The 16,020-nt window shown below is 46.0% G+C and overlaps 1 protein-coding gene and 1 long non-coding RNA gene across 2 annotated transcripts in view; one reads left to right on the top strand and one right to left on the bottom strand.

Annotated features, from left to right (window-relative positions):
- Positions 1 to 3,863: 3,863 nt before the first annotated feature.
- Positions 3,864 to 10,733, bottom strand: LOC115298913. The gene is made up of 2 exons (XR_003911896.1): positions 10,513 to 10,733; positions 3,864 to 4,668 (listed from the first exon to the last, which is right to left on the bottom strand). It is a non-coding gene; the product is annotated as an uncharacterized LOC115298913 (long non-coding RNA).
- A 480-nt stretch (positions 10,734 to 11,213) lies between these two features.
- CEP85 (centrosomal protein 85) overlaps positions 11,214 to 16,020 on the top strand; it is a 31,568-nt gene continuing 26,761 nt past the window's right edge. The window contains exon 1 of the mRNA XM_029948087.1: positions 11,214 to 11,342. The gene's annotated coding sequence lies outside the window, so the exon portion shown is untranslated. The remainder of the gene's footprint in view (positions 11,343 to 16,020) is intronic.

Below are 16,020 nucleotides of genomic sequence, written 5' to 3'. Positions count from 1 at the left end.
GGAACCGGAAGCAGGCTCCAGGCTCTGAGCTAGCTGTCAGCACAGAGCCTGACATGGGGCTCGAACCCACCAACATGAGATCTGACCTGAGCCGAAGTTGGAAGCTTAACTGACTGAGCCACCCAGGCACCCCTTTTCAGAGCCTTTAATAGTCCACCATCTACTATGACTCCCTTAAAAATCAGATTAAAATTTTTTTTAATGTTTTAAAAAAATTATTTTTGACAGACAGAGAGAGACAGTGTGAGCGGGGGAGGGTCAGAGAGAGAGAGGGAGACACAGAATCTGAAGCAGGCTCCAGGCTCTGAGCTGTCAGCACAGAGCCCTACGCGGGGCTCGAACCCATGAACCGTGAAATCATGACCTGAGCTGAAGCCGACGCTTAACCAACTGAGCCACCCAGGTGCCCCTCACAATATACTATTGATTGCAATAACAGAAAGTTATATAACTGACTAAACCCCACCCTGTCCCGTCTCACATACCTGCCCTTAAATTGCAACCCATCCCTTTGACCAAACAGAGCTGCCAAAACAGAAACAGTGAGCTTTTTTTTTTTTTTAATAAGGAAAGGGGGTAAAGTCTTTAAATTCAAAATAATCAAACAAGTCCAGAAATGTTCTACACTAGCATCTCCAATACATTTTGCTTTTTAATGACTTTTAAATTGTTCATCTCAAATTCCATAGAAAGTGTGGAAAGAGCAGGTGCAGAAAGAAGGAAGGGTTAAGTATTAGCTTCTCATTCATCACCCAAAAAAAAGGTGTCAGGACACTGTGTGCAGGCAGAAAACCTATTCCCAATTGGCTTGAGCAAAATAAATAATAAATAAAATCAAAACCATGAAATAAAATAAAATGGAACTTTTGGCTCATGAGACTAAAAAGTCATGAAGAGGATTTGAAAACACCCCTGCCTCTTGCTCCTGACTCCCAAAGGTGCTCCCTCCTCTTCCTCAGGGTTGTCTCATTTCTTTTTTTTTTTTTTTTTTGGTAACATTTATTATTGAGAGACAGAGACAAAGCACAAGCAGGGGAGGGGCAGAGAGAGAGGGAGACACAGAATTTGAAGCTGAGCTGTCAGCACAGAGCCTGACGCAGGGCTTGAACCCATGAATCATGAGATTATGACCTGAGCCGAGGCCAGACACCCAACTGACTGAGCCACCCAGATGTCCCTCTTCACTTTTTTCCCAAGATTTTATTTTTGAGAAGGCGCCTGGGTGTCTCAGTCATTTGAGTGGCTGACTCTTGATTTTACCTCAGGTCATGATCCCAGGGTCCTGGGATCAAGCCCCACATTGGGCTCTGTGACGAGTATGGAGCCTGCTTGAGATTCATTCTCTCTCTCCCTCTCTCTCCCCCCTCCCCTCTCCCTTCCTCCCTCCCTCTTCCCTCTCCTGGCTCTCTCTCTAAAATAAGAAAAAAAGTTTTTTTAAGTTTATTTATTTTGAGACAAAGAGAGAGAGAGAGAGAGGACTCACAAGCAGGGAAGGGACAGAGAGAGAGACAGGAGAAAGAGAATCCCAAGCAGGCTTCCCCTTGTCAGCATGGAACCTGACCTGGGCCTCAATCTCAGGAACTGTGAGATCATGACCTGAGCTGAAATCAAGAGTCAGACGCTTAACCAACTGAGCCACCCAGGCACCCCAAAAAGATTTCATTTTTAAGTAATCTCTACACTCAATGTGGGGCTCGAACTCACAACTCCGAGATCAAGTCACATGTTCCACCGACTGAGCCAGCCAAGCATCTCAGTGTTGTCTCTTCAGACTCGACCTTTATAAGAGAGAGAGAGCCCTTGATTCAAGCAGGTTAGGCCCTTCACAAACCCCAAGGCCCAGGCTACCTGTCGGAATGAGAGGGAAATCAAAGAACAAAACAAATCAGTATCTCTAAAAATAATCTTGTGAGGCAAGTAACAGAAATCACCTGGGCTGCTCAGGGAAGGGAGGAGAATTTATTAGAAGCTATCTTCTGGAGACCAGGGCCTGGGACTTGGAACTGTCAAAGCGGCAGGGAACGGAGTTGCCTCTCTTCTGTCATTCTGCACCTACACCTGCTTTGTTCCTCTCTCCACACACTGGCTCCTCTCATCCCCCATGATTGAGAACAGCTGTCGCAGAAGCTCAAGCTTTATGCCACCTTCTTTTAGGCTCAGTTCCTGGGAAAGGGACTGTGAGTGGGTCAGGTGAGGCCAGGGATCGGGGTTCCCCAGGGCCATCATGGCATGAGGGTGTCACCTCCTAGGAGGGGAGTCTTTATTTAAGGGAGTCATTGTGGGTGAGGCTAATATACCCACAACGTCTCCTCTACCTGGACTAGAACTAGTGCCCTTTCCTATGGCATCATCCCAGGAGCCCTTGCACTGGCTCTTGTCCTGCAGAACTGTCCCTAGTGTTGGTGGCCCTGTACTGCCAGCCACAGCTGATTGAGGTGGTCCTGAGCAGCTGCTTCCTGAAGACTCACCCCTGCATCCTTGAAGGCACCTCCTCAGGGTGTCCCAGTGTCAGCAAGGATCCAGGGAGGATGGCCGTGGGCAGATCTTCATGATGGAGAAGAAGGAGGTACTTGCGGACTCCGCCTTATGCAAGCAAGCTGGGAGGGGCTGCCTGGTAAGAATGGGGGAGTCTCTGGAGGAGAGTGGGGTGCAGCGAGAACTGAGAAATGGGTGATTGGGCACCCTTTGTGACTTTATATCCATCTGACTGAGGAATAATTCTCTGGAATGGAGTCAATTCTTAGCTATCAGACCAGTCTTTTGGGGGGAAAAGACAATGTTGTGCCCCTATCAGACAGGGAATGCCCTTCTAAATGATGCCATGTTTGATGGATTGAGATATTGGTTTCCAAAGCTGACAGCCACAAAACCCTTTAAAACAAGAGCAACTGCAATCACAACCAATAGTTATTGATTTCTTGCCATGGGTCAAAATCTTTTTTTAATTCACTATCCTCAAAGCTTCACAATAATTTTGTGAAGTTCCCATTTTATGGATGAACAATCTAAGGCTCAGAGAAGTAGAGGGGTTTTTTTCTAAGTCACACAATTTGTTATTAACAGAGCTGGGTTGTGCTCACTGGTGCAGTCACCTCCTTTTTCTGGGAGAGATCTTACGTTAAAGCCAAATATAAAAACAAAATATATAAAAACAGGGGACCTCTGATTGAAGGGAGAAGGAAGGGTGACCTGCTAAATCAGCTCCCCAATGTGTAGATGGGTTCCATGTCCCTTCAAGGGAGGCTCGGGGGCCCCTGGGAACAGTTTGAAAATCAGAGTTTGTCCTAATGGGATAATGTAGTTTCTTCCCAGTGTCTGCCAGAATCATGGGGTGTCTTGCTTAAGGTCATGGGACAGAATTGGCAGTTTCAGAGTACAATAACTTAAATCCACTGCAATGCCCCCAGAACCCCCTATCGGTGTTCTTCGTAATAAACTGCTTTATTTATAGCAACAAAGAATTTCATTTTGATTCTCTAAGAAAATCCTATGGAAACAATAAACTACCAAAAAAAAAAAAATCCAAATCTTGGGATAGGGACCAGGAGTTGGCAATTTTAACCAACAATAAGTGATTCCTTATCTATTTTCCAAGGGAAAATGCACACTGAAATTTGAGAACCACTGGCACAGAGATTAAGAACATGAACTCTGGGATCACAGGGATGTTGAATTCTGGCTCTGTGCTTGCTTTGGGCTAGTCTTTTAACTTTCTAATCCTTGGTTTGCTTTTCTGTAAAATAGGAACTAATAATTAATAGCCCTCCTCAGAGAGTTGTGGTCAGGCCCCAGTGCCTGACCTATACCTCATGCTCAGTAAACTTGGGTCGTTACTTTTAGTTCAATAAACAACTTGCAGCCAATGAGGATGTGAGAAGGTGTTTCGCCTGGAGATCTGACCAACAACAGCCACACCCTTTATTTCTGGAGATGCCTCTTCTGCAGGGTCACCCTGGCTTCATCAATACTGACTCCACAATGCTCAGCTTCAGTCCAACCAGAGGTCTTCTCATGAGTTCTATTCTGTCAACCGCCTCTCAGGCTGGGCCCTGCAAAGCCTCCTGAGTTCTTATTGCTACCTCTAATCCAGGCAAAAGAAGTCATACTCTGAGGATGTTGGCTCTCTGTGCCCAACCAACTGTCACAGGCACCTCTTAGATTGAAACTCAAAGCATTAGTGGAAGAAAGAAAATGCTCCCACAAAGTAATGCATTATGGGTTCTTCATGTAGATTACCATGAAGCAGGTTGGCTTGGATGGCTTCAGGGTCCTAGGGGGCCCCTCATTTTTCAGAATGTCCAGGAGAAAGGTCAGATTTGCTCCCCTCATCCCTTTATTCGCTATGGCTACCAGTGCTCAGTGACCTTGGGTGCAAGGCAGAAGATGAGTGAGTGTCTCTCCCCCTGGGAGTTTCATGGTGAGAGTCTCACTCTGGTCACTCTCCAGATATGTCGCCATCCATGTTCTGTACACTGGGGATGTTGTCATCATCCTGGGCCATCTGCACGGCTGCTCAGCTCTCATCTGTGCTTGAGAATAGGCCAGCTCCTCTTGGTAAGCCCCTCTACAGAGCCACAGGCATTGATCCGACAGACTCGTCCTGGTGACCAGTGAGGTCTTTGCCAGCACCATCATCTCCAGGGCTGGTGCTGTTAAGTCCACCTGCCACTTTGTGAAGGAGAGATAAGTGTCTGTCAGGCCATAGTAACTCCCTACCGGTGCCACACTAGTTCTTTTGTTTTTGTTTTTAATTTATTTTTGAGAGACAGAGAGACAGCACGAGCAGAGGAGGGTCAGAGAGAGAGAGAGAGAGAGAGAGAGAGAGAGACAGAATCCAAAGACAGGCTCCAGGCTCTGAGCTAGCTGTCAGCACAGAGACCGACGCGGGGCCCGAACCCATAAACCCCAAGCTGAAGTCAGACGCTTAACCGACTGAGCCACCCAGGCACCCCCACACTAGTTCTTGGTCTGTAGTTTGTGCAGGTGCTTTTGTTCCCATGAGCACAGATCCTGTCACTTTCGTCTGTATCCCTTGTACATAAACACTAGAAGAAAATAAACTACTGGGTGAAAGTTTGTTGAATGAATGCAAGGATTATTATCATTCCTATTTTGCAAGTGAGTAAATTAGGGCACGAGGAGATTAAAGCCTGTCCAAGATTACAGCCAATAAATAACATTCACTTTTACTTTTTCTTCAATTATTGAGGGCCTACAATGATAAATGTAAAAAAACAAAAAACTGACATTTCAAAGTGCTATACACTATGCAGTATACCTGACAGGCATTACATTCAATAGCTAGTCTGACGTAGCATTTACTCTATGCCAGGCATGTTCAAATTACTTCACATATATCAATCCCTTTAGGCCTCATGACACACTGTATGAGATAGTTGTATTTTCATTCCCATTTTCTAGATGGAGAAACTGAGGTTCAGTTCACACAACTGGTAAATGGTAGACCTTTCTAAGTGTGCGAAGGCCAAGTCCTTACATTTAACAGCTTGTGGTCTAAGGAATGAGCTGGGTCTTCTGATTTCTAGGTTTTATTTCATTAATATTAACAGATCTTCAGAGAGCACAGTTAATCATTCATTACAGCACTGATTCCTGAAAATAGCCCTAGGAAGTATTATTTCCCCCACTTTACAGATGAGGGGATTGGAGTGGGTTCAGAGGGTTTAAATAACCTCAACAAGGACACACCGTTGGTCTATTCACACTCTAGAGGCCAGGTTCTGAAATACCACCAAATTGTCCTAGGATGTAATTCTTCCTAAGAGGAAATAAGAGTCCAGGGGTATATTTAAATCAAGGAGGTTGTTTGGTGGAAGAGGGCCTGGAAGAATTTGCTGCTGCCAGTGGCTTGTGCTTTAGGAAGACCAGACATTGGCTCTCCTGATACTCAGGCCTTCAAATTTAGTCTGAGACATATACCATTGGCTCAGTTGGTTAAACTTCTGACTTCGGCTTAGGTCATGATCTTGCCATCTGGTCCGTGAGTTTGACCCCCGCATCAGGCTTTGTGCTGACAGCTCAGAGCCTGGAGCCTACTTTGGATTCTGTGCCTCCCTCTCTCTGCTCCTCCCCTGCTTGTGCTCTGTCTCTTTATGTCTCTCAAAAATAAATGAACAAACGTTAAAAAAAAGTTTTTAAAAATGTTACCATTTCGGGGCGCCTGGGTGGCTCAGTCGGTTAAGCCTCCGACTTCGGCTCAGGTCAGATTTCACGTTCGTGGGTTCGAGCCCTGCCTCAGGCTCTGTGCTGACAGCTAGCTCAGAGCCTGAGCCTGCTTCGGTTCTGTGTCTCCTTCTCTCTCTGCCCCTCCCCCTCTCATGCTCTGTCTCTCTCTGTATCAAAAATAAATAAAACATTAAAAAAAAATGTTACCATTTCAATGATGCCCACTGGCCCATGCTATTTAAAATTGCAATGACCCTCCACTTATCCATTCTAGGTCAGTATCTTTCTTCTATCACTTCCTAACTATAGGCCATTTACATGAGATCATTTGCTTTTTTAAAAATTAAGTTATTTTGGGGGGCCTGGGTGGCTCAGTTGGTTAAGCACCCGGCTTCGGCTCAGGTCATGATCTCACAGTTTGTGGGTTCCAGCCCCGTGTCGGTCTCTGTACTGACAGCTAGCTCAGAGCCTGGAGCGTGCTTCAGATTCTGTATCTCCCTCTCTCTCTGACCCTCCCCTGCTCTCACTGTCTCTCTCGGTCTCTCAAAAATAAATAAAAAGCGTTTAAAAAATTAAGTTATTTTATGGGGCACCCGGGTGGCTCAGTCAGCTGAGCATCCAGCTTCAGCTCAGGTCATGATCTCATAGTTTGTGGGTTCCAGCCCCGAATCGGGTTTTGTGCTGACAGCTAGCTCAGAGCCTGGGGCCTGCTTCAGATTCTGTGTGTCTCCCTCTCTCTCTCTGACCCTCTCCCGCTCACACTGTCTCTCAAAAATAAGTAAAAAACATTAAAAATAAGTTATTATACTGTCTGTCTTCCCTTACCCACAAGAGAAGAGGAGGTTTCGGTCTGTTTTGTTCACTCATGTTCTCTAATTCTCCCATGGACCTAGAACAGAACCTATATATAGTAAGAATTTCTTTGCACCATGGAGTCTACAGCCCAGGCCTATCCAAATATTACTAGTGAAGGAGTTACATTTAGATTATGGTCACCTCAAAAAAGTCACCATGACAATAGCATGGACAGTTCAGACCATTAGCTCCTAATCCCTTAGAATTTTCTACATCTATCAGAATTTGCCACTAATCCCTACACTGCCACCAATACTGAAGTTTCTTTGTTCAATTTGGAGCAATTATTGCTAACAAGTGATCACTGATAAACTATGCCCAGTCAAGCAAAATTTATTGAATGGAGAGCACCTTAGAAAAACACATACAATTAAGACAAAACTAAAAGATCATCTTGCCGTGTATTACCACCACCACGCCATCAAAATAATAATAGTGAAGAGAAGGAGAAGAAACAAAAACACAGTGGGAAAGAGAAGATGTCAAAAAATAAAAGAAAGGAGGGAAGAAAGAAAAAAGTAGAGGAAGGGAAGAAAGGAGTCGGAGGAGAGAGAAAGGGAGAGAGAGAGAAAGGGGAAGAGGCAAAAGTATATAGTCTTCCTCCTATGATTGATGTGAGTCTGAATCAAATAATGCACGTAAAGTTCTCAGTATGAGACGAAGCATCTACACTCAAACAGCACAAGCGAAAAGGGGGAAATCAATGTTTGTCCGTCCACACCGCTGACCGAAGCCAGGACTCCTGTGAGTGACTGCAGCCTCTCCCCACAGCTGCCCAGTCAAGCTACCGGCTGCTCAGAGGCCTGTGGTCTTCTCTGCAGGTGAAGCTGGCCTTCAACCTGTTCCACTTAGTGACCAGCGACACATTCTACTTACGCAGCCGAATGACCCTGTGTAACAAGCAGGAGGGTCACCCCTGCCAGCCGGTGAGCGGGCAGCCTGGGCGGGGTCCTGGCAGTCGTTACAGCCTCTGCCTGGCGCCGCTGGGGCGGCCCAGGGCAGCCCGACGCCTAGCAATATACCAACGCTACCATCCTGGGGGCGGGACTAAGGCGGGGCTTGGAGGATGGCGGTGTTAGGGATTGGTCTATCCGGCCGGGGGCAGGGACCGGAGGCGGGGCTTGTGGAGCAAGGGTCCTGCGGATTGACCCAAGGGGCGGGATTTGGGGGAACAACGCTGGCTCCCCAGAGTCTCCGGTAACGGCCCGCCCCGGCTAAGACCTCGCTACCCTCAGGCTTACTTGTGTGCCCCACCGACCTGTAGGCAGAAGAGTTCACCTGGGAGAAATCGAGCCTGGGAGATTCCGGTGCAAGGGCGCCTGAAGAGCGGCGCTGGTTGGGTGGTGTTTGGGGGCTCATCCGGATTAACGGTAACTAGGTTATTTAGGGGCCTCTCCGACTCCTCTTGCAAAGCATCCCACTGACCTGCTCTGAGACCCCCTCCTACCTTCATGTCCTCACACTCCTCTCTTAATCCAGGTCCATATTCTCCCCAAACCTATATCCTCCTTCAGCTTCTCCTCTGCTCGGAAGGGGTCCCCTACCCTCACGGATCATGTTCTCATTCAACTACTCCCACACCAGCTCACTCTTCTAGTTCGTTTGTCCCTTGTGCCAGCCTACTTTTGTGTATCCTCCTTGCTGGTCTGGAACAGTTTCTTCTTTCATAACAGTCCTCCAAAACTCCGACCCTCATGGAAAAGCCTATTTTAGGAAGCCCGTTCTTAATAGAGGCAGAAGGCTCATCATCACCATTGTGAGGCCCAGCTTCAACAAAGCATCAATCTTGATGAAACAATGGGAATCCTGTCAGGATGGTTCCTCAAGCTCAATCTTTCTATGTGGTTTCAGAGTCCACTGCCTCTGGCAGCACATTTGGCAGGTAGATACACAGGGGTTGGTGTGAAATTCTGGCGGGTGCACTAGGGTCTCGGGGTGCACACTGGGTTCTGACTGGTGCTGGTCTTGGATCCTGCCTCTGCTCAATTTTGTGTGACTTGGGAGAAATCAAGTACCCTCTTGGAGTCTCGGTTTCCAGAGATGTCATTATGGGTTGTTGGTACTCACAGTTAGAGCTTTACACTTTGTCAGAACCCGAGACTAGGCAGAAATGACTTATTAGAGTAGGGGGTTAGGGCCAGGCAGGTAATAAGTGAGGGGGGTGAGTGGGGTCCACATTGAACTAGAGTACATTTCATCCCTGTACTCCATCTGCCTCACCCCCATGTAAGGGAGGGACTGTCTGTCAGGACAGTAGGTCCCAGGAAAGCTTTGTTGAAAGAATGCATAAGTGGATTACTAAATAATTCTCCAAAGTGGAACATCTAAGCCTAAAAAAGTTTCCTAGGCTCCCAAATCCACTGAACCCTGTTTGTAATCATTTGTTTCTTTCTTGCAGGAGCCTGGATGGCTGTCTGCCATTCTGATGGTGATAGGCTTGATGCTGTGATAAAATCCTGCCCAGATATCTCCCCCAATGCTAGCCCTTGGCTTCATGTATCCATTTGAAAATGGGGTTGGAACCTACTATGTACCAGTTCCTGCGGTAATCCCACACAAGACATAGTTGTTGACACTACAGAAAGGACAGCTGAGGGGTGCCTGAGTGGCTCAGTTGGTTGAGCGTCCAACTGCAGCTCAGGTCATAGGTTTGAACCCTCACAGCCCATGGGTTTGAGCCCTGCATTGGGCTCTGTGCTGACAGCTCAGAGCCTGGAGCCTGCTTTGGATTCTGTGTCTCCCTCTCTCTATGCCCCTTCCCTGCTCATGCTCTGTCCCTCTCTCTCTCTCTCAAAAATAAACATTAAAAAACGAAAAAAGAAAAAAAGGACAGCTGAGTGCAGGAAGTAGGTTTTGTTATTTGAGAGAGAGCGAGCAAGTCAGGGAGCGGCAGACAGAGAGAGAGGGAGGAAAGACAGAATCCAAGTAGGCTCCACACTGTCAGCACAGAGCCTGACCCTAGGCCTAAACCGTTGAGATCATGACATAAGCTGAAATCAAGAGTCAGATGCTTACCCAACTAAGCCATCCAGGCACCCCTAAAAATAAAATCTAAAACAAACAAACAGATATCCATCCGAGAAAACTGTACAAATCCACTATTTGCCTTTTGTAAATTTAAATCTCAGCACTTCCACTATGTCTCTAGTTAGGTCTGTCTTCCATTCCTTGCATCAACTTTTCAAATACTTTCCATTCTTCTCAGTCCTCTTATGCTCCCCTCCCCTCCCTCTTCACGGATATTTTCCAGAAAAGAAACAGAAGTAATCAAGTAGATGTTTCCACCACCCATTGGTTTACTTCCTACCCACCAGTGCACAAATGGATTCATTTAGACATCTATTCTTAGTATTTGTTTTAAGAAAGGCTTCTCGTCCTAATTTCAGAGAACACCCCTTAAATGCATCTATCACAGCATACTCAGATTCATTATCCATTAAATCTGCTATTTTATGCCTTCTATATTCTTACCTTAAAATGTTATAACAGACCAGGGTGGGGATAGAGAACTTTGGAGCACATCCCCAGGTCCTAACTCTAGACCGAATTTGATTCAGTAATTACTTCTTCAAGTTTAGTTCTTCAAAGTTAAGAGGTCCCAACTTTTTAATGCCTCTTCCTTCCAAGTCAGGTTTCCAGAAACCTGAAAATTTTCACTATCCTTTGGCTGACGACTTTGTTCCTCCTTTTAACAATTCCCTAGTCTGATTCTTAAGTATGTATTAACGCCCGCCCCCCACCCCGCCCCCTTGCCACAGATTGGGCCCTAACCGTAACAAAGCAGTAACCCAGGCCACACACTGACTCCAGACAACAACGTGACCCTCTGCTTTATTTCAGGTGGGACTACTGATAGGTAGTTGGGAATGAGAGAAGGGTGGGACAGGTTGGGGGGCAGGGGTTCCCGAAAGATTTTTCCTGGCATCCAGCTTCTCGATCCGCACAAGCCCAGGAAGCCACTTTAGACCTGAGTCGGGAGGGCTCCGCCCACAGGCTAGACCTGGCGAGGGGCAGGGCAGAAAGCGCCGCAGGGCGACGGGCTCATGCGCAGAGAGATCTGTCCGCTCCCGGCGCCGAGCGCAGCGTGCAGGGGCGGGACACCGGCGCGGCCCGACTCCTGATTGGCCGCGAGCGGGCAGAAAGGGGAGGGGCGGGGCGGCGCGCGCTCTGAGTCGCGCGGCCTGGCGGGCGAGTAACGGCCGTTAGGCGAGCCGAGGGACGGAACTGCTTCCTGCGGCTGACGTGGTGGCCGCAGTCGGCGTCCTTGGGTGAGGGATTTCGCCGCCCTCTTTCAGCCCCACGTAAGTCTTCCTCCCTTCGGGAGCCCTTGACGGGATGACAGACCCCTCCCCACCTTGGGGAACCCCGGAGGAGCCCCAGAAACACTCCTGACCTGCAGTCTTCGGGGGCCGCAGGAGAGCGAGGCGCATGCGCGGAGCCGCTAAGCCGTCCTCTCTGGGTCTCACCCGCCGGGCTTCCTAAAATAATGCCCCGCACACGCCCCCCTCGCGCCTCGCTCGCTTCCCCGCCCTCTTCGCCTGGCATTTCTCCATCATTCACTCCACTGCAGTTGCTTTACCTCCGTAAAGAGTAGGCCCCGTGCCAGTCGCCGGCGGGACCGCGGGAAGCACGTTGCTTGCCTTCATGCAGCCCACAGTCCCGGGAGAAGAGGCGACATTACTTGGGTGACGGGTTCGGTTAGCACTCAGTGGTGTGGGCTGGTGAAGCACCTCCAGCACTAAGCATCAGGCGCAGATGTAGTCCGAAAGGGCAGGGAGTCCTCCGCGAGGAAGCGAAGTTGGGGCTGAGGCTTAAAGGATGAATAGAGAGTTACAGTTGGGGGACGGACAGCACTTGCGAAGGTGCCCGGCTAGAGTTTCTAGCCGACTCTGCTCCCTACGGGATGTTTGACAGCGTCCGGAGACATTTTCAGCTCCCCAGCTCGGGGATTGCTCCTGGTACCTAGAAGTCAGGGATGCCGCTAACCATCCACCTGTACACAGGACAGCACCCCTCCCCCACAAATCCTTATCTGACGGCAAATGTCAGGAACATCCGGATTTCGGAACCCTGCTCCTAGACTAGCAGGAGCTCATGCTTTGGATGAACCCCAAGTATAGTGGATTACAGCTTGTTTGTTCAACAGAGGGTATTGAGCACTTAAAACACGGTCAAACAGGAGAATCAGAACCCTGTTTGTCTTTTACACCAGTATATTTCTGGGGCAGAGCCAGGCGAATAGTGGGCACTCAGTACATTTTGGCTGATGAATGAACACTGTGTACTTGGTCAGGAGGGCTGATGATACCAAGGTGATTAAGATAACTGTGCTTCATTACTTGCCCAAAGTCCTTTTCTCGGAACTCTGTAAAGGCAACCTCTTTCTTTAGGTCTGGTTAATGAATGATCATGGTAACGAAAATATTGTGACGGGGTGAGGTTTTTTTTTTTTAATGTATGTATGGTTTTTTTTAATGTTTTTATTTATTTTTTGATAGACAGAGTATGAGAGGGGGAGGGGCAGAGAGAGAAGGAGACACAGAACCAGAAGCAGGCTCCAGGCTCTGAGCTAGCTGTCAGCACAGAGCCTGATGCGGGGCTCAAACCCACGAACGTGAGATCTGACCTGAGCCGAAGTTGGAGGCTTAACCAACTGAGCCACCCAGGCGCCCCTGTATGTTTGTTTTGAGAGAGCGCATGTGTGCCAGGGAGAGAGAATCTCAAGTAGGCTCTGCACTCAATCCCACCAACCGTGAGCACATGATCTGAGCCAAAAGCAAGAGTTGGAGCCACCCAGGCGACCTGATGGTGTGAAATTCTGACTGAATGACCTTCACTTCTTGTATATCTTCATTTTTTTATCCATGAAATAAGGGTAATAATAGGAACTGCCTCATAGCGTTGATGTGAGCATTAAACATAAGACATGAGGGGCACCTGGGTGGCTCAGTCGGTTAGGCCTCCGACTTTGGCTCAGGTCATGATCTCACGTTCGTGGGTTTGAGCCCTGCGTTGGGGTCTGTGTCTCCCTCTCTCTCTGCCCCTCCCTTTCTCATGCTCTGTCTCTCTATCAAAAAATAAATGAAACATTAAAAAAATGAAATAAACATAAGACATGATACCTATAAGAGTGTTTAGCATAGTGCTTGGTGGGTAGGAAGTACTGAATACATATTAAATTTATTGGATGAATAAATACCTAAGTAGTTTAAAGGACTTTGAAGATAGAAAGCATCAATGTTGGGTGCTTTTTTCTGTCTGCTTCCATCCACTCCTACCTTTCTTGGCTGTGTATTTGGTTGTTTATGTTACTTCTTGTACATTCATTTCTCTCACTTTTATCGTAGGAAATCTTTATCTCCTTCAAATGATCCTAAAAACTTCCACCAGTAGCTCATCTCCTTCTGAACTTCATAGGAAAAAGTCAAGAATGATCTCTTCCATACTGTTTTGATCTTGTGGAATTTCTTTTTTTAATTGGGTTGTAATTCACACACAATAAAATTCAATTTTACATGTGTACAATTCAATGGTTTTAGTACATTCACAAGGTTGTGCAGCCATCACTACTATCTAATCTCAGGAGATTTTGATCACCCTGGAAAGAAATCCCATATCCATTAGCAGTCATTCTCCATTCCCCCCACCGCCCTCCTCTTAGTTTTGGCAACCATTGATCTACTGTCTATGTGGATTTGCCAGTTCTGGACATTTCATATAAATGGAACTTGTCCAAAAAAAGTTAAATGGAATTTATCCATTCATCAGCTGAGGGACATTTGAGTTTTTTCTTTTTGGCTATTATAAATAATGCTGCTATGAACTTTCATACACAAGATTTTGTGTGAACATGTGTTTTTTTTTTCTCTTGAACATCTACTTAGGAGTGGAATTGCTGAGTTATAGAGTAACTTTTAAATTATTATTTAATTAATTATTTATTATTTAATAAAATAAATTTTAAAAGCTTTTATTTATTTTGAGAGAGAGCACAAGCAGGGGAGGGTTAGAGAGAGAGAGAGACACAGAGTCTGAAACATGCTCCAAGCTCTGAGCTGTCAGCATACAGCCCACTGTGGGGCTCAAACTCGTGAACCACCAGATCATGACCTGAGCTGAATTTGGACACCTAACCTGAGCCACCCAGGTGCCCCTAGAGTAACTCTTTAATTGAGAGTTCTTTTGTCATCCTATTTTCAACTCTTCTGAATTTGGAAAGGTCTCAGAATCTAATGGGCCTACAACCATTTTTTTATATTTTAAAGAAATGAGTGAAGACAAGGATTTTGATATTGACCATTTGATATCACTGCTAGGCAGATAATCAAATCCTTCTGTGTCACCTTTAGCACACCGAATGATAATAGCCATATGTAGAAGCTTTTACTGAACAATCTCTTACTTTGTGAAGACCTGGGATTTCAGGAGATGGTACCATTAATGTAGATGCAGTGAGTAAGCGAGGGTTTCGGTTGTTGTTACTGAGAGAAAACTATAGGGGTCAGTAAAGCATATTAGAGAAATAGAACGCGGATAGCTTTTGTTTTCTCTTCAAGAGTTGAATTTCACCTCTTAAAAATTGTGATTTACTGACTGAGTTTGTTTCAAACTCTTTGGGAGCTCTTATAAATTTAGTTTCTAAATTAATACTTTATCTTCCAGGGAACCCAATGTACCTCTTTTTTATTGACATAAACTGCCAACTAATAATAATAAAAATTTAATTAAGCACTTAATATGTGTCAGACACTGTTGTGAGTTCATTCTAAATGAATTAGCATGCATTAAGTTCTGTATTTATTCTTATTTTTATATGAAGGAACTGAAGCACATAGATATTAGGAAATTTGCCCAAGATTAAACAGCTAATTGACAGACAAGTCAGACTTCACACTCAAGCTGTCTGGCCACATGTGCATACTCTAAGCCACTTCCCTGTACAGCCGTGCCTCTCAAATACTATTTAAAAATAAGATATTATTTCCTACTTTTAGTTACAGTTAAAGCTTTTGTTTATACAGATAGTAATCAGACTTATGCTGAATTCTCACAGCCTACCATTAGAATAAATATTAATGTTTTAAGAAGTGGGGAAATGGGAAGAAAACATCATGTTCCCAGCTGAGAATTGGGGGTTCTGCTTATAACCAAGAATTTTAATTGTGAATCATATGACTAACTTTCATTACTGGAGGAATAGGGGCATTTATTAATCATAACTGAAGCTATAATACTCCACTGTTGGTTTGATTATTTAGTTCTTTCTCCATCCCACTCCCCCATCCTATTTCCATGGTTAAGAAAATCCATGACAAAGTTTGTTAAAGCAATATTAGCGGTGCCTGGGTGGCTCAGTTGGTTGAGGACCAGCTCTTGACTTTGACTCAGGTCATGATCTGACAGTTTGTGAGTTTGAGCCCCACATAGGACTTTGTACTGACAATGCAGAGCCTACTCAGGATTCTCTCTCTCCCCCTCTGTTTATGCCCCTCCTCACTCATGTGTTCTCCTTCTCTCCAATAAATAAACTTAAAAAAATATATTAAAGTAATATTAATTTTTGGGGTGCCTGGGTGACTCTTGGTTTTGGCTCAGGTCATGATCTCATAGTGAGTTCAAGACCCACTTCTGGCTCTGTGCTGGCAACGCAAGGTCTGCTTGGGATTCTTTCTGTCCCTCCCTCCCTCTCTGCCCCTCCCCTGCTCATGCTCTTTCTCAAAATAAATAAACATTTAAAAAACATTTTTAATTTTTGCAGCAACTAAGGGGTTCTAGGACCATATAGGATCAGTATTGGGAATCTCTATTTGGTTATACATTTTCTCTCCCTTAATTTAGGAAGAGAAGTAGGAAGGAGTATTAGGAGTCTCTTTGCCTTAAAAAATATCTTTAGCAATGGGGCGCCTGGGTGGCTCTGTGCTGACTGCTAGCTCAGAGCCTGGAGTCTGCTTCAGATACTGTGTCTCCCTCTCTGTCCGT

This window comes from Suricata suricatta, chromosome 8, assembly GCF_006229205.1.
Source record: "Suricata suricatta isolate VVHF042 chromosome 8, meerkat_22Aug2017_6uvM2_HiC, whole genome shotgun sequence".
Taxonomy (NCBI): domain Eukaryota; kingdom Metazoa; phylum Chordata; class Mammalia; order Carnivora; family Herpestidae; genus Suricata; species Suricata suricatta.
This window is presented reverse-complemented; position numbering and strand designations above follow the sequence as displayed.